Raw genomic sequence first — 20,786 nt, 5'->3', positions numbered from 1 at the left:
TCTGCGAGTAAGGAAGACCGCTGGTGTTCTCTCAAGGATGACGCCGTTATGCCACGCGCTCGCAATCCGTGCGTAACCATGGTAATGTGCCGCTGGGGCTCTCATGCATGGGAGGAAGTGCGTTGCGGATCGTCGAGGTGGTTCGGACGAGGGAGAAGTTCGTTTTGAAGTGTGTTATCTCTTTCTCTGGCCGTCCTGGGCACTACAATTTGCTATTCCTCTCTGGCCTACCTAGTCGCGCGTCGGATAATTTATGCAAATTTACGAATACGTAACATGTGTATGAGACCCTTAGTTAGTCCTCCAGCTTTGTCGTTTCTTTTAGGACCCAGCGTGTCGGCATCGGCTGTGGGAGATAAAACAAAAAACGTCTTTTTTTTTATGCGGTGGCACTTATAAGGCCAGCTCTTGTATTTATTAATATCCGTCTGGCTGTCTCACGCCGCATTTGCTGCGGAAACTGCTCCGTGCTTACCAGCGCATTCCGAGCTACATTGTGATGGCCGGACAGTATGTCCAACTTTTTACTCCTATATATATATAAGAACAGCAGCTTGGCGCACAATATCGGCGCATGCTTTATCAATCTAGATTAGCTGTTGCTCTTCGCGCATACAGAATCTATCTATAGTCTGCCAGCAAAAGTTATACCCGTGCTACACGAGTGTTTGGAAGGACATTTCAGTCGAATGACCTTCGAAATTTTAAATGTCATTCGAACTGGAAGGAGTTCTGTCGATGTACACGACCATTCTCAAAGGCAGTTGAAAGTTTCCGCGTTCGCCCGCCATGTTTAGGTGTCGCCACTGCTGCCATGCTTCGTACTTGGCGGAAATGTAATTTTACAGCTGAAATGGGCAAAAAAGGAATTATTGGAGATCAGATTGATAACTATCTACAAGCGCGCACAAAACATGCACAAGGCAGCCAGTTTCTTTTTGTCTTTTTTCGCACCGCCGGCGTGGAGAGTACCAAGTTACCTCGTAATCGTAGAGCGAGTGACAGAGAACGAAAACAAGTGCACGAGTGAAAAATTATGGAGATCTTGCACTTCAAACACACAGTTTTACTCGTAAATAATTGTTTTTGTTATTACGGCTTGCAGAAACTGAGCCCGAGGGTACGACCGTTCGTGTTTCAAGGCCTTTGAGACTCAAAGGTCGGTTGTCGTGCTCCTTTGACTCAAATGCCATTTTAACCAAATGCCTTTGAAAAACGTCGTGTAGCAGCTCAAAGGTGTCATTTGAGTCAAATGGCATTCGACTCGAAGGCCTTCGAAACGCTCGTGTAGCACGGGTATTACAATCCCGTCGACTGCAGGTAGCTTCGTGTCGCCAGCTTCCTTCGAGCACGTTTTCTAAGCAGACATTTACTTCAGCTGTGTACACGCCTGTTTCCGAATTCGGGGATGCCAGCCGTAAACTTTCGGGCCGAGCTGGTTCAGGCAGTCGGGATGGCATGTAGACGCACGTGGGCGCCGGTGATTTTCGGCCGTCCCCACCACGGGCGATGGGCGGCCGTGACCTCTCTCTGACGGCGTGCCTGATTGGCCCCCTTCTCGGTCGCCCGGGGCATTCGGCGCGCAGGCTGACCAGCGGCCGAGATTGATGCCCGTCGCGAGGGCCGCCCAGTGAAAGCGGTCTCGGGGCATCCTCCTTATGCACGAATCGGGGAGAGTGGGCCATCTGTATTGGCCCAGGTATAGCAATTACTCGGTGGCGAACCGGCCGCCCGCTGGGCGCGTCTTGACCCTCGGGGCGGCTGACCCCGTCGGCATTCGTGACCCGCACCGTCGACGCGGCGGCGGACGACGCGGGACGGTCGCCTTGTTCCGAGATTTCCGCGCGGCATCCGCGGGCCGAGGTTTGCGCGTGTCCGAAAGTGAGACCCACCCGCACTGTGGGTATGGAGCAGCGTCATCAGCGCGCGAATTAAGGTCGGGATAAATAAGCAGAGCATAGCAGTGGTTGTGGCTCTTAAGATGTCTCATGTCCTACGCCGTAGCAATGCTTCTGTGCTGCGATGTGGATTGATGATGCTGGTTAGGAGCTCCTCGTCGGTTGTCCACAACCGACTTGCCTGTTTTATTCGAATTGTTTGCTCTACCACCGAAATTTTACCGACTTACTTCTTCCCTCCCCAATGGTTCTAATTAAAAGGAGACGTAGTCTGTGGGGTGGTCTGTACGCTCGCGATTACCGTCGCACTGGCATCACGACAACTCCGCCGTTGAGCTCAAACGTTCGCTCGCATGCTTGCCCATTCTGTGCGTGCCACGGGAATGTGCCTGCCGCAGTAGGCTCAGCATTGGTCACCGCGTGATGACTGCAGCGATCGCCACCGCCTTCGTGGCTGGCCGGCGAACGGCGGTTGCCATCACTGCAGCCTCCGGGTGCTTTGGGGGAATGCTGGGGAAGGCGTGGGGGGAAAGCACGACTTAGGCCCAAGGGCGGCCACGCCCGCCGTGCGCAGACGTCGGCTGCCGACCCGGCCGGCCCAGTCTCCGCCGCTGGTGTTTCATGCTCCGCTGGGACTGCTGCTGCCTGCCCTTTGCCGTGAGTCCGCCGCGCGGCTTCCTGTCGCCTCCGTCGGAATTCCGAGAACGGGCTTGTGTCTGCTGCAGCCGAGACCGGATGTGACGCCATGTCACGGGTGGCTCCCGCGCCTGCACACCATGTGCTTCCGGCACGCACCGCTCTGCTCGGGGGAGACGCTGCTAAAAATAATAGTACCGCCTTTTCTTTTATCCTCGTCGGCGCTCAGAGGGGGCCCGCCTACCGTTTGCCCCCCTTCTACCGGCGGCGGACCATTTTCCAGCTGTGCGCGTCATGTTTTGCTCATCGCCGGAGTAAACCTTAGCAACACCCTCTTAAAATGTAAAGGAACGGACTTTCGATTGGCGCCTTCGAGCTACTAGCACGAGCGCGCCGCAGTGCAAACGCGACTATTTGAGGCAGTCATGGTATGGTTCTCCTAAAGTCCCTTGATTGAAGGGACTTTAGGTTCTTCCGTTGGGCCTAATAACGATAACCCTACAACAAACAGATACATGACCCATACTCCTGGTAGCGTCCCCGTGCATTCCCCCCATTCGCGTATTTCTCATCATCGAGCCTATGGGGTGTGATAACTAACGCGATACGGCCTTCAGAACCAAACGCCTTTGTTCTTGTCTCTGATTGGTTAGCTGCAGGAGCGCTCATTTTACGCGTTTGCTTGCTTTCTGTGGTAATGTGGTAAAAAAATAAACCCGGTTACAGTTTTAGGGGTTGATAACGCGCGCACGCCTTCAAGTGCCGAGTCATGGCCGTCTGCAATTGCGGGAGATCGAGTGGCCGTTGCAAGGGTGCCTCCGGGGTAGCCAGTTAGCAACACCGAATGTAGTGCGTACCAAGCCGAAAATGAACGAAAACAGTATGCGTCTATCTTCCATATTCGTCGAAAATATCCTAATAGGAGATTGTGTTTTTCGTAGCCTGTATTTAGATGCGGTAATGTGTGTATGTGTGTCGGGGGGGGGGGGGGGGGGGGGGGGGTCAAATCTAGATTAGCTTGAAAAAAAAAATCATATAGGTACTGTGGCGTCTCAATGAGACAAACAAAAATTTATTTAAACGGATCCAGGAGAAATTCCCCTCTTGAAGGCTAAGTTGCTACGTCAAGTAAAAATACTGGAAAGCGTCAATAAAAATAGACTGTCTGTTCTGGGGGGAGGGGGTGCAAATAAGAGAGGAGCTAGGCAAATTGCTCTTACATCTAAAATCATCCATTTGCATACGGTAGTTCGCGGGCCCATGAAAGCTGCATTGAAGATATCCGAAAGTTCCTTGTCGTAGTTCGAATAAAAGTCATTACTTGCACGCCATATCCCGCCGTGCTTTGTGCCCTTTCTTTTCAGCAATAGGTCGTCGAATTTCACTGAAGGTTTATAAGACTGTTTCAGGAGAAAGATTTTTTTCCAGAGCTACGAGCCGCTCAGCTGATAGTTGACAAATTCATCAAATGGCACAATGCTCTATAATCTTAACCTAATCAATGCAACTGGATTTAGCGCTGATTGTTTGGGCTATTTCGAAATGGAGGCAGGCTGCATACAAGTGCAACCAAGTGCTGGACAGCAAGTGCTTGACAGCAAGACGACCGAAGCTGCGCCGGCATGACGGGACGCGCTCACTGCGGGACTAAGGGCAACGGTCACAGTCGCGATAGCGAAGCAATCAATCCACTTCATTTTTTGTTCAGCTGCGTCGTATTGCATTCTTTGTTTTTACTCCAACACAGCCTCTGGCACCGGCTGCTGGGAGGCCGTTGGCGCTGGTTTTCTTGTTTTTCTTTTGTTTGTTATCCATCCGGTGAAAAATTATGCTCGTACCTATGGTGTGATGGTTTTCCGCCGACGCCGGCCGCATATCAGCTCCCGCTCGTTGCCGTTTTTCAGTGAATATAAGCCGCTCTTGCTCGCCGCTGACAGAAACGCGCGCACTTGAGAGCGTCCTCCCTCACTGTTTATTTAGTTTCAAGTCTCTTTTAGCGGTCCGTTCCCGTAGCCATAATTTCGGCCGCAACGCCTGGACGTCTATAGAACCCCGAGTGCCGAGATGGCCGGGAGGCAGGCGGGGTGCCAGGCAGATGGCGCTCTGCGGTCGGGTAAGCCGTGTGCCGCGGTGTGCGGCAGCTGGCTGGTCGGGGGAGTCCTTGCCTCAAACAAGGGGGCGCGCACAGCCGACCGCCATTGTTCGTGGCACGCGACAGCGGTCACCCCAGCTGCCCGTGTGGACGCGCCATTCGTAACGAGCGCGTTGCACCTGCTTTATATGGGCCCCACTTGGCTCTCCGGCGAACGTGCTAGGCTCGCCGAAACTCGCGCACTCGTTGGGGACTGCGTCCCACTGGTAGTTGTTTCCTTGTCATCCTAGTCCTGTCCCGTGTCCGTGGGAGACAAGCGATATCCTCAGTAGTACACCATAGTCTGACTGCTCATCACGCTTTGGCGTTGTTTACGCGTTTATTCTCCCGGCCACAAGTAGTGTGATGACGCGACCGCGGGCTTGGCATCTGTGGGGGGGGGGGGTCTGCTTTCACTGATAGGAACAGCCCACATCTCAAGCCCACTGCGCGATGGGGAACAAGCGCGTAAATGAACAGAAAAATGCAATAAATGCGCGAAATAAAAAAATGTGCACAAATGATCACACACCAACGACATCTCACCAAAATCCCGGAAAAATCCCGGATTGTTTAAACGCCACAACCTTTTACATTGGCCATAGCCGTGAGGAGGTTTTCCTTAAAAGATCTTTAAAAGGAATATTACCTTGTACCTGCTGTAACAGCACTCACTAAGTACTAATCTGGTGAATACCTTTCCTTAAGTTTATGGTTGCCATTTTATAATTTTGTTATATATTACGAATATGTTCATGTCATATGATGAGTGCTGTGTCTGAGCGTGGTAAGGGGGCGGACGCTTCGTCAGGCATTTGTAATTGACCTTTTTCCATTCGCCAGACAACTGTTCTCGCTGTATACGAATAAAATCTGAAGTGGAAGGTTTTAAGCGGCGCCGCTCAAGCTTAGAGTTGCGCGGTAGTGGCGGGCTGCAAGCTTATTTGAAAACCCCGGGATTTTACTAACGCGCATCGACCGATGTCTGCCATTCGAGGACACAGGGGGGAAGGATCACAGTAATTTAGCAATAAATGTCAACAGCAAGGCGGTGGCAAAATAAGTGAGCATAGGTGCAAGTGGTCTATGCATCGATGAACAGGTAATATTTGAGCTTCGAAACGTTTTATCAAAGTACTTCTGTATTCTCGCGTAACCTATATACTATAGTCGCTTTCACGGTGACTGCAGGCAGCCATGTGCACTGAGCCGTGGGGCCTTCTCGCAGCTAGGACTGACGAAATAGCAAAGCGACAGCTGAACCCGAGCTCCACAATCATCAAGGGCCACTCTTCGTTCAAATGCTTTATTCATATCAAAATGGAGGGTCGCAGTGTCATGTGACTCCTCGAGAGGTGGAGTGTAGGGCGGCTTGAAAAGAACTGTGCAGGCGGGTTTCCGTGCGTGTGGACACCACCAATGACCTGTCGTATTTTATGCGGCAAATTCATTAAAAATAAAGTGAATTAACCCCAAAACATTAATTATTTGTCAGTTGTTTGTTTGTTTGTTTACGACGTTATACCTCGCGGTCTAAGAAAGATGTCGAGTTGCGTTCAAAAGTAAGTCTAAGTCCCTTGTTTTGCTTGTTTTGGGAAATAATAAAGTCCCGAAGTTCGAGTTTCGTGCCCTATAGTTCATACCACAAGCTAGGTGCAGCACTGTGGAGGCTACATTGTTTTCAACAGTGCGCTCACGGAGAGCGCCTAAGTCTCCGTGAAGGGGGTCCTGAAAGGACATTCCCGTCTCCCCTCTCGGCAAGTGGAACCGCAAGGCCCCAGCGCTAGGCGCCCTGAGGGGGCGGGCTCTTGACAACAATGTAGCCTCCACAGTGCTGTACCTAGCTTGTGGAATGAACTAGGTCATATCGCTTCAGCCCTTCAATTTGGTTTTCTTTTAAAAGCTATATGAACGCGAAAGCAGGTTAATGCCAATTTGATACACGAAATATACTACGTACCAAATTTAACGCCCAAAGTTCTTCCTTCTTTTTACGAATTTGCACAATTTAAGAATACAAATAGGGCTTAAGTCAAGGTTTTTCGTTTAGATCGGCACAAGCTTCGTTCCAACCGGTGCAGTGGTGACGGGAGCGCGCTCTGTTTTTCACTTCAGTGTGTTTATTTCTTATGGGTGGTGGGGCAGGAAGGAGTGGCGTCCTTCATCCAAGTACCGTGTACGAAGAGCATGAACAAGTTTTTTTTTAACAGGCAACGGGACAATGTTCTTCATATTGAAGAGTAACCACGCCACACTTCATGACTTTATTTCAAACATATGCTAGATGACTTTGTCATGGCACATCACTGTAAAAAGAAGTGCCGAGCCTTTTACATAATCGGCTGGAGTGCAGATACATGGAATGCAGGCCGACGAGGATTAAAAAATAACCGAGTTATTTATCAGTGCAGCCAAAGAAAAAGGAATTTTGAAAACAAGCAAGTTTTGTCTATCGAAAAGCAGTGCATAGCTATGTGAACATTATGCTGCACAGTATTTACAGGAATTCCGGAAACACAACACACTTAGATTCTGAGTGACGAATCAGTTATGAAAACGTTGAAAATAAGTGGCGAGGCAATCCATAGGCACTACTGCTTTAATACTATTAATGATAATGAATAGTGCTGATGGTGAAGGCAGCTTACATAGCGGAGAGAACGCCCTGTCGGAACCCGCGAGCGTGTTTTGCCGTCGGTGATCCGTGTCGTCCTCTGTGGTGGGCGTGGTGCACAGCTTTGCGTGCTTCAGGGCTCGGTGGCCCGGCGGGGCGGGCTAGACCGTCTTTTGTCACGGATGAGTCATCCCGTGGCTCTGGTGACCTTCGCCCAGAATGGTGCCCGGTCGATGGGCAGCCGCAGATCGATGCACCACGGCCCACCTGGCTGCCGGGCTCCCGTCGCGGACTCCCCCGCACGGCCCGCCCGGCCGCACTCGCGATGTCGCGGTCGCAGGGTTGTCGACTCACGAAGTGCCGCGCATTATAGGAATAAAAATGAAATGTGAAGGGCCCCTGGAAACACGCACTTGTCCACACAATGATGACAGTTTTAGGCATTGCTTTTAACAGAAAGGCCAACCTGCTGCAAAAAAGTCAGGCTGTGGCCAGTGGAACTTTCCCTGTTGTGGCTAAATCGAGCTCTGTTCTGTAAAGCGTGGAGGCCACTCTGCACGTTGGTACCCACTGGGTCTCGCTTAGACCTTGGACGCTCGTTCGTGCACCTTCACTTTGTCATTGCTGTATACGCTCTACCTGAAGGACGGGTGTGGAGTGTACCGCCGTTGTTCATGCCAGCAGTAAGTAGTGGTTTAGTTAGGTACTTTGTCTTTGGCTCGCATTATCTTGTCATTCAACTTTTAGGCGGACACCATTGATGATGCCGTCGTGTGCTCGCGAAAGCTTTGATTGTACTATTTAATGCGCCGAAGCTACCCCTGAGCTGTGAGTCATAGCCCAACGAACCTAACGAACACGCGTTGCCGTTCGAAGCCTGAGCAAAGAGTGCCTGCAGAACCCGGCTGCATCGCATCTGCAAGAGCGCCACGAGTTAAGTGCGTTTCATTAGCAGCTGTACAGATGTCGCCGCGGCTGTTCGTGTTGCATACTTAACGAAGTGGTTACTCGTTTTAGTAGGCGTCCTTGGTTTTCACTTCAGACACCCCCCCCCCCCCCCCTTCCTCCTCCTCCTCCTCCTCCTCCATTCACGTCGAGAGCGCGACCAGGCTGTGCGGCCGCGGCGGGCGATTAGTTCACACGCTTCTTCCGTTATGCTCCCCGCGTCGCTTCCTAGTGGCCGCGCGCGTGCCGTGGAAGTTAATGTCGATTTATGGCATCGGAGGAAACTTCGCTGTCTTTTGTTTTGGCGGCAGGTGGGGGAGGCTCGACGCTGGGATTGAAGTCAAGCTGGCGAGATTCCCGCTTGACCGAACTCGTTCTGTTCAAGCAATGGTCCGCTGGCAGGAATTCTGGCGTTTGAATATCGATGAGACCGAGTGCGGCCTTCGTAGCTGTAAGGTTGTACGCACCACTTCTGTTGTCGCTCTCCGGCCCCCACTTTTCTCGCACCGCATCTAATTTCCTCGTTACCGTCAGTTCAGCGCGGGCTCCGGCGTACGTATTCAGGGGAGCCGCAATACAGGGTCTTGCTAAGCGTATCTCGAAAACGCTGCTTTATCGCATGCACAGGCAGTATTTTTTCTTTCATATAGTGTGTAGTCCTTTTTTTTTTTGCTCTTAAATAATAACTCCCTTCCTTTTTATGTATCTCGAATTGTAACTCTGCTATATATTTCTTCATTAAACGCGAAGCTTCCTATGCCAGCAAGCTTTGCCGCGTTGAAGGAAGCTCCTATGCGAGCAACGTGTCCAAGGAGGGCATTCGCACGCCTGGCGCTACCTAGCCGATATCTCGATTTGCTCGCGCATCGAAGCAGCCAACATAATTGCACGGGCGGGGGGACAGAAGCGATGGAAACTTGGTTACTACCAAAATGCTTATTAGCCCCGGTTGATGCTGCCGTTAGCGGTAACGCGTAACTCTTCGTGAAAGTGAGACTATGCTGGGCACCAATTCCTAAACCTGAGCAGCGAACTAAATCCACACTTGGCTTGAAATCCGGTCGGCGGTGCCGCCAGGATTCCTAGCAGCACCGACGGGTCGTCGGCCTCCGCGCGCTCCTCGCCTTTTGAGCGTCATTTTGGCCCCCGCATGTAAGCGCGCGCAACGTGCGTGCCGGGCGCCCACGGTGAGTGCTGCGTGACCCGGGTTCAGGAGCGGCCTTCAACTTGGCCCGTGCTCACTTCCGGCCGACCGAGCGAGGGCCGGACCCCCGAGGCGCCAGCCTGTCTGCTGTCCTTGTGGGCGCGTCGCGACCCAAAGATAGGGCGCGCGCTCTGCGGGCGCCCAGCCCTTTCCCTGCGGTCCGGGGCCGCAGCCCGAGAGGCGATCCCCTTGCCCCATTGTGGTGCTCTTGCCCCCCTGTGACCGCGAAAGAGTAGGGCCTCGTAGCACGCAGTCCAGACCAAACGCGACGGCTTCGTTAGACTGCGCTGTGGAGGAGTGCACCAACTTGGGTGTACCCTTGCACGCTATCTTCATAGGCCGGGCTCGAGTCTTCAGATAGCTAAGCGCTGCAGGCAGTAGTTTCCAGGTCAGTGGGAGGTCTTCATGTGCGCGCCTGTACCACGGAGCAACTATTCGCCGATTGGAAACGCTTCCTTGTGCGGCGTCTATACGGACAGCTATTTCAACGAGAGCCTGGGTCTGAACGGGCTGCAAAATTCCAGCCCGTGCGAACCTTTACTGTGCTGCTCCCAGTCTTCAATGAAGCTCTTTGTGTTGAGAGTTACGTTGATCGTGATGCAAACCGAAATGAAAAGAAGCTTAATTCTTTTTTTTTTTTTACTCGGCCCATAGATTCCGTATACCACTTAACTCTAGTGTGTGTAGATGTTATTGGTCTTAACAACGGAAACCATCGTTCCCGAACATTGAGGAGCGTGAAAACGAAATATGTCATTTTATTTTGTGCACGTTGCGGTATTCAGTTTTCATTATAGGCTACCTGGTAGAGGAAATAAACGTGACTCTTGGGGACCGAAGCACGCAGCGAGGGATTTTGCGCCCGTTGCTCCATCTCAGTGTTTTAGCAAGTATTCAAATCGGGGCCGAAGGTTCAAATAGGCTATAAGGCGGTTCGTACGGAAAAGAATAAGTGAGGTTGGCGGGACAGTGGAAAGTTGGGACATGCGCTCTCATTTGCCATTGCTCCTGATGGAAATGACACTACTGAGGTGCCAGTTAAACTGGGGGTGCCGCTCTATAGCTTTTCTTAGAGGCCACAGCATTGAGCGTTGTGGATTATGTGACGTAACGACTTGCGTGCCACGGTTGTTGTGTGTGGCCGCAAGTAGAGGTGTGCGAATATTCGAGAATTTCGAATATTAATCGAATAATAAATATGTTATATTCGTATTCGCTTCGATAACTATGTATTGGAAACATTTGGAATATTCAAAAAGGTTCGAATAAGCGAACTATCGAATATTTGGATTGATCAGTTTAAGGGGTGGACGCGGCTTTCAACTTTGAAAAATGATCAAAACATCATTTTTTTTGAAAGCCGCATATTTAGGCTTCTATTTTTTCTATTCTGTGCGTTTGCAAAGATTTTCCGCCGGAAACCGTCGCAATGTGGCATAAAAAATAGCTTTGTGAGCCGCGGTGACAAAATGTCAGCGCAAAAGGGCGAAAAAACGGCAGTTTTCGGAGCGCTCTACCTCCGCAACGGTGCCACCGGGAGCGGCCATTTTGGTACCATTGGACCGGCCAAGCGATTCTCTTTCCGGTCCTGGCCATCTCTTTTACCTTCGTTCATTCACAAACGCAGGAACGGCAGAAAAAGAAAGACGCACAAACGAAGCCAAAAATAGATGCTGGAGCGCGTTTGGAATTCCGGTCGGCGCGCGTTGAGACGGCCCTCCTGATTGGGCCTCGCTGCGGCAATGCAAAATGGCGGCCGCCTTAACTGCGTATTGCGCGTTTTTGGGTTCATTTGCGCTGCTTCGCTTAACCAAGTTTCTGTTCAGTCATTTAATCTGCTGTGGTATTCAACACGCACATTATCGCGGTGGGATTGCCTAACAGATTACGGGAAGTTGCGTGGCTCGAAAGGCGATCATCGAGCGCTTCGCGGTGCGCGTCACTTAACTCTGAAGGGTGAAACTCGGTATGCCCGCTTGTGATGGCGGCTTGGGAAGTGAACTTTTCGTCTGGTTTGTGATGCTTGCACGCATAGTTATTGATGAGCGTGCCAGTAGGCTCGCTAGCCATGGGAAAGAAACTGCCGCGACGCGTCAAAAGCTGCGGCGCGCACTGCATGCGTAGCTGCTGCGCGTTGGAGCATCGCCTGACTGCGCAACCGAGTTGTAAGTTGTACTTACTGCTTGTGACATTATATTTAATCTTAAGAGCGAACTTACGGGCCACGTCAGGTATAAAAAAAGTATGACAAGTTGCGGTTACGAGCGCCGCGATGCGGGCGAGCCATATCGCTTTCTTGTGCAACGTTTCCCGTGCAGTTAGAGTAATCCAGCAGACAGTCCGAGTTGGGAATAAAGAACGTGCTGGAGGCGTTAAATATGTTCCTAACAGTCGTTAAATTCAACAAATTGAATGTCGTTGAATTTAACAAATTGAATTTTTAGATAAATTATTAATACCAATGTATTCATCTATAGTTTAGGGTATATTGGCTGTGCTGCGAGGAATATCGGATGCCCTGAATTTCGACTACTAAAAAAATGTGCATATATTGAAGTTGGAGTTATGCAGAATATTATACCAATCTTCAAAGTAGCTCATTTGTATCCTTGTGGTACGTAAACATTTGGCAATGAACACCCGCGCGTAAGCTGCTGCTCGAGGCAAGGTCCTAGCCCTAGCTGCGCAGACAAGAAGTCAACACTCAGTTGTCAAATTTAAGCAAAAAAAGAGTACTTTTGCCAATGGGCAGAACACAGCAGAGGATAGTTGTTTTATGAAAGAAAAAAAAGGCTGCAAAAGCCACTCTAATTTCAAGGCAAGGCATTCCAGAAGCCCCGTGTTCAAAAGGACACGAAAGCTACAAACCTAGCGACTTTTGATGAATGAAATCTGTTGCAACTCCGGAAGCCGTTTTCTCAAAATAATTTTTTTGCCACCTACGTATTTTGTTCCAGTGATATCTTCATGATTTGTAGGTCTATTTTGGATTCCATTCTTTGCGTTACATTCCTTGATGAACAGTTCAGACCGTGACACTCTTGGTTTTCAGGTTTACTTTTAGTGAATTTTTTTATTCAAATAGTCGCTGATGGTATATGTGCTTGTACATTCACCCCCTAAAAACTGAAAACTAAAAAAAATGTGTTCTAATAAAAAAAAAATCTAAGACTGTCATGACCTCGTCCATTCATTCGGGAATGCAAAACACTTTGAATTGGTTTCTGTCATGTTTTATAGGCCGCTCAAGCTCAGTACAAGGTGAACAGAAATGACATTTTATAAATAAAAAAGTTTTCGAAATATTACTTGTAATTGCTTCTGTGATCACACCATAGAAATTTCAAATTGCTGTGCCAATTTTCATCAAATTCCAAAAAGAAATAAAGAAGGTCGTTTCGAAAGCCACTTCCCCCCTTAATTATTCGATATTCGAACCTAGATATTCGTATTCGAAAAATGTTATATTCGCCACCCCTAGCCGCAAGACTTCAGGATCGAAGTAAAATTGGGCTCAAACGGAAAGCAATTCTCAAAACCGCGAATAAGGTCTTGAAAATTGGTTTGAAATTAGTGCACACTTCCCGCTTTTGATTCTTCCCTCAAGGCGTACCAGCACATCCAGTGCATGTATTTTGCATTACATGTCTTTTGCAGTTAGAAAAAACTTGATGCGTGTGCTCTTCTAAAACATCCTTCAAGACAACACGTTTGTTCCATTAAATAGACTGAATTGATCCTTGAATAATCACGTCAACTTGAATGCAAACCTCTGACGACTAAGCTAGGTATCCAGGAAAACAGATGGGAGAGAGAGAGAGATAAACTTTGTATTGAGCCTTTAAGCCCCTTAGGGGAGCGTGAATCGGGATGAAGCTGTGGCGACTGAGGCCTCCAACTTTTAGGGGCCTTAGTGGCGACTGACAAGAGCCTTATTTTTATTAGTTTTTGTCCCTGGGTTCTTATCGCACGATTAGCGGCCGCCATCGAAGCCACCACCAAGAAGCATGACTGGGTGATTGTAGTAGGGCCTATAGTTCCGTTTGATCGTATCACTTGATTGCTAACGTGCCAGTAACACAATTTGAAAGTTTTAAAATATTTATCGTTTTCCGGCTAAGAAGAAAGCTTCATTTGGGGCTGGAACTTAGTTCAGTGAGTTAGCAAAAGTGATAGATAGAAGCAACTTTACTGTAGTCGCCTGCAGAGCGACACCACCATTAAATGGCGCCGCGACGCGGGCCCGTATACGTCTTCTCAGCGGGTGGTCTTTACTTGACTACGGCGCGTGCTACTCCCGCGTTCGGTCGCCCTTGGGGCAACGTCCCGGCGGTTTCGCCGGCCTTTGTCTTCCAAGAGCCGCCGAGACCTGCTGGACGGCCCAGGTTTGGATTTCTTGATCGTAGCACTTCGCCGCAGCCGCGAGCCGCGGCGGAATCGTTGTACAGTGGTGATCTCGCTAGGGTGAACACGGGAGCCCGTGGCCACCGGTACTATCAGAGCAGCCTAGCGTGCCCAGCGCGAACCATCACGCATGCGCTGTGCGGGCCAAGCGATATTTTGCTTTCAGCGCGCGCATCGCGTCATCGGAGCGTCTGCTCGTCGTCTGCTATGTTGCGTCTAGTCTGCTAATGGTATACCTTGCTTTGATCCGCGATTCCTGGATTCATGCATGGAAGCGCTGAAATATAAAAAGGTAAAGGATGATTGTCGTCTAGTCTGCTAATGGTACCTTGTTTTGATCCGCGATTCCTGGATTCATGCATGGAAGCGCTGAAATATAAAACGGTAAAGGATGATCGTTTCTCCCGCATATTGAATGAAGGTCGTAGCGCCTGCGCCCCCCCCCCCCCCCCCCCTTGAGTGACCACCTTCGAAGACTTGAATTGCGTGCTTCTGTGTGCATTTAAGACTTTTTGTAAGCATTTGCAAAAATAAAGTGCTGTTAAAATCTGCGTGATCTTTTGATCGAGTCTGTTTGAAAGAAGTGGGTGAGTTACGCTGTTGTGCCGAAACCATTGTATTCGAGCTAAAGACGAATTACCGCTCACACGGACACATTTTTGATGTGGATTCTAGTTTCCACTCATTCATACAGTGGCTGATAGCTCCACCGCTACACGCGCGATAAACATAGCAGACGACGCGCAGACGCTCCTATGACGCAGTGCGCGCGCTGAAAGCGTAGTCTCGCTCGGCACGCAAAGCGCATGCGTGATGTTTCGCGCTGGGCACAGTAGGCTGCTCTGATAGTACCGGCGGCCACGCGCTCCCGTGTTCACCCTTAGCGAGATCACCACTGTACAGTCGCGTGCGATTTGAAGGTAATCGCGCGAGCTTCGACCGATGAAGGCGATAACGCCCCCGCGCGGCCTTTTTCGGAGCGACTGGGACCTAGTTTATGCATTCTCCTCTCTCTCGGTCGCTGTTCCTTCAAGCAGTGATCACTCCCGCGGCTAGTAAATCACCTTTTCCGCTAGTAAATCACCTTTTCGTTGCTCATCTTGAGCAATGATAGCACCCATTGTTATAAATGTCCAGTATTTCCCGAGAATGCGTTTCTGCGCACCTTTTCGAGAACTGCTGTAAAATACCACGAGTGGGACGTCGTCGCTGCATGCGCGATAAAAAAAAAAGAGGAAGGGGTTATTGATTTTGCTGCTGGAGTGATGGCTGCTAGAATAAACAGCGACCGAGGGAGAGAAGAATGCGTGAACCAGGTAGAGTAAAACAAGCCGCGTGGGGGCGTTATCGTCGTGGTCGGTCGACGCTCGCGCGATTACCTTCAAATCGCACGCGACTGTACTTGTCGTCGCTTCGTCGGGGAACTTGGTGCAGGCCCCTGCGCAAAAGTTTTTTTTTTTTTTTTTTTTTTTTTTACGAATTAGACATTGCATTTTGTCTCCGTGGCTTCTGTAAGCAACCAGCGTGCGGTTTTGCGCTGTGGCCCTGCTAGTCAGACTTGGTGCCTTTAAGAAACGCCGAAACACCGACTCGGTCTGTCAGGATGCGCAGTTTTCTTCCTTCACGGCGAGCGAGGTCATTGTGCTGCAGTGGCGCCCGTTTCCCGCACTCGCGTGTCCAGTCAGCTCCGCCCACTTTCCTGAAAATGCGCGCATCCTTTAGCTGAAGATTTGCTGACAGTCAGCATTTATGTCGCGGGCGGAGTCGCCGCGTTGTTTTGTCGTCTGAGGAGGATAAATCGCCAGATTCGAGGATTTACAGGACGCCTGTCGAAGGCCTACTATTAATAGCGATTTGCCGCGTTCGTTTTTCCGGGCTTCGGCGGCGCATGATTCCGGCGGCCCTAGCTGCGCTCGCAGTCGGCGCCTGGCAGGCAAATGTGTGTTTTGGCACGATGCGCGACGGCTGGTCGGTGCTCGCGACTCGGCGTGTCGGGCCCGGGCCAACGTAGTGGAGGCGTCCGTAAATAGTTGGCTGGAACCTTGGCGACGGTGGGCAACCCAGTTTACTCGGCGCCAGCCCGTTCATTCCAGTGGGAGTGCGCCCCACTTCTTTACCGTGGCCCGGGGAACGCGGGGCTCTGCCCCCGCAGCAGCCTCCTGGCAGTTGGCCACGTTGGGTGAAGATGCGGGGTGACCAGTGGCGCCATCTCGTACGTGACGCCGAGGGCGGGTGACAGGCGTCGTCGCGCGGGCCCTCGCAGCTGGCGGCGAACTTGACACGGCGGCAGCTGCAGTGCGGCCGGACGGTCCTGGCCGCCGCGACCAACGAGGACAAGGTTACGCGAGTGGTCCCTGTTACTCCATTATCTCGGCCCCGTCCGTTCGCCCACGCTTTATCGTTTTTACGGCGGCCCGTCCTCCCTTTTATTGGTGCGCGCTTTCTCGCCGGAGCCGTCCTTGCCGCGCTCTTTCCCGGTGCGGAGGCGTCCTTTGCTGGTGCTCGTTTCCCGGCGGCCACTTGTGATAAGGAAACAGCGAGCTGGCGGTCGGGCTCGTGCGCTGTGCCCCGCGACATGAAGGAAGCCGAGCCGGCCGGCGCGACCTCTCCGGCGGCCCACCCCGGTGAAAGTGGTCAACTGGTGCGCGTCCCGACCGTGTCGTCCGCCTGGAGGCACGGCGTTCAGCGCTGCAGGATGCTCGGTGTTGTCGCCCTGTCCATGTTCAACCTCAGGCCCCCGTTTCTGTCCGGAGCCAGGATGCTCCGGAAGTTCGGCCTTCTCGGCCGGCCGCCCGTGAGTCCCGTCAACTCATCGCACACTCGCCGGCGACTGATGGACTCAACTTGTATCAGTCAGCGACGAGTGTGCTCCTGTTTTGCCGAAATACGTGGCGCTGCAAATTTTAGCTGCATTTGTCGACTGCTTCACACAAGGCGCAACTTTAAATGCACTTTGCGTTGTGTTGTTGCAGTTCTGGTTTAATTTTAGTCGTGTGTTGTCTGCAACTAATACCATTACCAGCCGCAGTGCTGCTTCAGTCCCGATCCGCCATTAAGTTCTCACGAAGCAGCCTTCTTCGTAAACGTTGCCGCACCTCTGCTTTTTTTATACCTCATCGGGTTCACGGATGCAATCACATCTTTGCTCGCCACCTTACACATCAACAAGGAAGTTGGAAAAGTCGGCTTTTAGTGGCGTAACTGTAAGCACTGCTCAGAAAGGTCCCAGCCGTGAGCGTCTTTTCAGTTGGGCGACAATCTTTCTGTTGACATGCTAAGGCCGCGACGCTCCGAGCGCCGTCAAACCGTTCCGTGGTTCTTCCGGGAACCGCTCGGAGGTTCCGGAGGGGATGATCGGCGGCTGCCGGCTTCCTGGTTCACATTCCCGGGCGTATAAACACAACCACTTTCCACGCTTCTTTTCGCACTTTCCGCGCAGCATTGCGGGTACAAAAAGGAGAGGAGACTCGCCGCGTCGTCCGGGCCGACTGGCCGGCGCCCCGGAGTGAAAAATGATCCCATTGTGTGTGGCGCACCCCAGGCCCTGTCCGACCGCGGTAAAATCGGGGAAATTCGGGGGGAGGGGGGTCCGTTGTTTCGCGGCCCGTTCCAATCCCTTTCTTCGCCCGTGGATCTCCTCTCACCTTTCCAACCCTCTCCATCTTGTCTGGGCCGACACTTCCCAGTTTTTTCGGTACTCCCGCGTGGCTGCGAACCACAAGTCACGTTTCGCGGAATCTGTCTGGATTAGCGCTTGTCTCTCAGCTGCCGTGGCACTCGCAGCTGAGCTCACCCTGTCCGTGCTCATTCGCGTTCTTTTCTTTGCCGATGGTTGGGTCGGTTTCGTTGAACGCAGGCCATTCCTGTAGCTCGTCGATAACAATAGCTAAGACGCGTGGAATGCGGAGTGGTTTTTCTTTCTCACCTTTGACAGAGAGGAAATGGAAGAAGAGCATTGCTGTTTTCTTTTATGCAGAAACATTTTTACCGCATTTCGTTTACTCTAACCATGCGTTTCCCAAACCGGCGGGTACTTTTGGTGGCGTTGGGTCGGGAGGTCGCCAGGGGACCCTTTTCCGGTTGTACTATCCCAGCTATCGCTTTCAGGTGGGTTTCACGCAGCTTCCCTTTTCTTCTTGCTTTCCTCTTTCCGCTGTAATTTCAGAGGGGATTATACCGCGCTTAGACAGCCGTTTCCGGCTACGACGTTAAAATCGGCCTGTGCGCAGGTCGTTAGCCTCAGAGCAGTATCACCCGACTGCTACGTAGCCCGGCTGTGCACATTTAAATAATGGTTCATTCTGTTTTCTTCATGATTGTAATCAATAACGCTCATGTCCGTATTTCTGGCAGAGAGTGATAAGGGGTATCTCAAAAAGGTTCTTGAACTCTTTGTTGTATGTCGGCAGCTACCGATTTTGCCGTCACTATGTGGTTGCACTTTTAGCTAGACCCTTGCCCGATCAGGTCGCTGGTGTGTATTGATGCTGTCGAGTGACCAGGTTGAATGGCAAGAGACAACTCGGCAGAGGGGGAATGTCTGATCTCCTGTGGTGCCCTTGTATTTTCATCCCCTGTCGGTATATCATTCGCACTGAGTGCTAGGTGGGAGTTTAAAAGTAATCCAGTGGGACGCGTGTGACAGTGAGGACTGCAGAGCACTAATACCAGGTTAAACCTGAAAAGCCTCCAATTTTAGGCTTTGCTTTGAAACAGTCTACCACTCTCCTGTGCTAATGACGAAACCGCAACTTCACCGCTGAGGCTCTCGAGTAACTCCAGAGTAAAAGATGTAGATGTACTATCGTGATAAATTGAAACACGAACAACGGAGCGCGTGGCTTTCAGTACATGCCACGCATCTTGGCGACGGGCCGCGGATGCGCAGTGCGAACAAGTTACGAGAGTCCGTGGCCAACCTTGATATGGAAAGACCATCGTATTTCCATCGTCCGTTGGGCGCTCGGAATACGGGGATATAGCTGCGTGCGCCGTTTTCACGCATCGCAGAAACAACGTTATTTAACGCTTGCGTGAGACCCGCCGCGGTGGCTCAGTGGCTAAGGCGTTGCGCTGCTGAGCACGAGTTCGCGGGTTCGATTCCCGGCCGCGGCGGCCGCTTTTCTGGAGGCGAAAAGCAAAAACGCCCGTGTGTACGAGATTTCGGCGCACGTTAAAGATCCCCAGGTGGTCTAAATTAATCCGGAGCCCTCCACTACGGCGCGCCTCATCGCCTGCGTTGCGTCGGCGCGTTAAACCCCACAATCAATCAATCAACGCTTGCGTGAGCGGGCGCCGAACGCGGTGGGAAGACAAACCAAAACGTTCACACACGGAACGACGGCGTTTTCATATCAACGTTGGACGCTAATTCTCGTAACTTGTTCGCACTGCGCACACGCGGCCCGTCGCCAGGATGCACGACGTGTACTAAAAGCCACGCGCTCCGTTGTTCGTGTTTCAATTTATCACGATAGTACACCTGTTGTGTCCGTAGTCGCCGTGAAATTCGCATACCCAGCACGGACGTGTTATAACAAGTGCCCGTTTGGGATTCATTTCCGCGTGCTCGAAGAGATTTCGGGGCGCAGCGCTCCAGGCCCCTGCACAATGTGCAGCAGCAGGTGTCGTGCCACTTTCTCGAGCACTTGGTTGAGGGCACGCCTCCGCGCCCCGTGAGCGTCGGCACCGAAGAAAGGTCAGAAGCCGGCGGGGAAGTCGGCCGGTGATAAGAGGGGCTCGCGGGCGCGCGCCTTTCGAGTTAGCGGCCTGGTCTGAGCTCGGCCGCCGAAGGACAAACGGGCCGCGTTTCAACGCCCACCTAAGGTGTCGTAATGCATCGCTGACGCATCGGTGCGAGGGCCCGTGTCTTGGGTCGCATGGTTGGCGTCTCCGCGGGAAAGGGGAACTGTCTTTTGGTTTTCGCTGCGTGGGGCCGGCGTACGTGAACTGCAGCGCTCTCCACTTTCCCGAAGTGCGATCGCACCCCATTCTGCCTCCACGGTGCGTGTGCGCCGAGTGGATTTCCATTGGCCCCGGCTCCGAACCCTGTATTGCAGTAAATTCATAAGGTGCACAACTACAAAAGCTGTGTTCGAGTTACCTGGTTCGTAATTAGGGCTTGTCTCCGACGTATTCTGCGTTTTGACTTGTCTGCTTTTCATTCTAATGCACGAGCAGCCGACAGTTCGCCGGCGTGTGCTCAGCGTCTGTATTTACAGGAAGCGGTCTTGCGTAGCATGTCTTAAGCGTGCGCCTGCTCCACCTTGTGTGCCTCTACACTCCTTCCGAGAAACGCGCCATATGCAGAGGCGTTCAGCAGCCTTGCTAAGCTGGTCCCTTTGGACTAAATTCTCACAGACGGCGAAGTCGTGTGCGAGCATTGTGGAATCAAGTCTAACTATCGCATTTGCCTCTGTAGGCGACGGACGGGTGCTCCGAGTGGCGACGCTTTAGCGCAGGTATAACGCGGTGATTGTTGGATGTATTGCATATTTCGGGATCTTCCTGAAACGGGTAATTACAACTGGGGTATTCCCGTGTGATCTAAATTTGCGTGCCTTTTTTTGGTTTTGTTTTTGCGACTTTCCAGTATCTTGATCTGCGCAGCCTCCTACGGCATTCCATTCACTGTATGCAACCGCCGCGGTTGCTAACAGTGAATGGAATGCCGTAGGAAACACTGTGCATTCGCCGTGTGAGAGCACTTAGCTATCGTCTAAGTGACGAGGCACAGCACATCTGGCTGTGCAATCAAGAGCATGCCTATTTATATCGAACTCAGTGCACGTGAGTTAAAAAAAGAATAAGGACGCGGAATCTACTAATGAAGTATGGTTAAGGTGTGTATAGTGGGCGAAGATGTCCAACTAAGTCTGCGGCTACCTTCGTTTCTTTTTAAGCAATCAACTTGAAATTTTTAAGGGTATCTATACTATATAATTTCTAACCGTG

The 20,786-nt window shown here is 51.5% G+C and overlaps 1 protein-coding gene across 4 annotated transcripts in view; it reads left to right on the top strand.

Annotated features, from left to right (window-relative positions):
- LOC144155468 (puratrophin-1-like) overlaps positions 1-20,786 on the top strand; it is a 640,065-nt gene that overhangs the window by 576,623 nt on the left and 42,656 nt on the right. The gene's annotated exons all lie outside the window — the stretch shown is intronic.

The sequence above is a fragment of the Haemaphysalis longicornis genome, unplaced genomic scaffold (assembly GCF_048455015.1).
Source record: "Haemaphysalis longicornis isolate Haplotype H1 unplaced genomic scaffold, Haemaphysalis longicornis Haplotype H1 scaffold_1, whole genome shotgun sequence".
NCBI classification, from domain to species: Eukaryota; Metazoa; Arthropoda; class Arachnida; order Ixodida; family Ixodidae; genus Haemaphysalis; species Haemaphysalis longicornis.
This window is presented reverse-complemented; position numbering and strand designations above follow the sequence as displayed.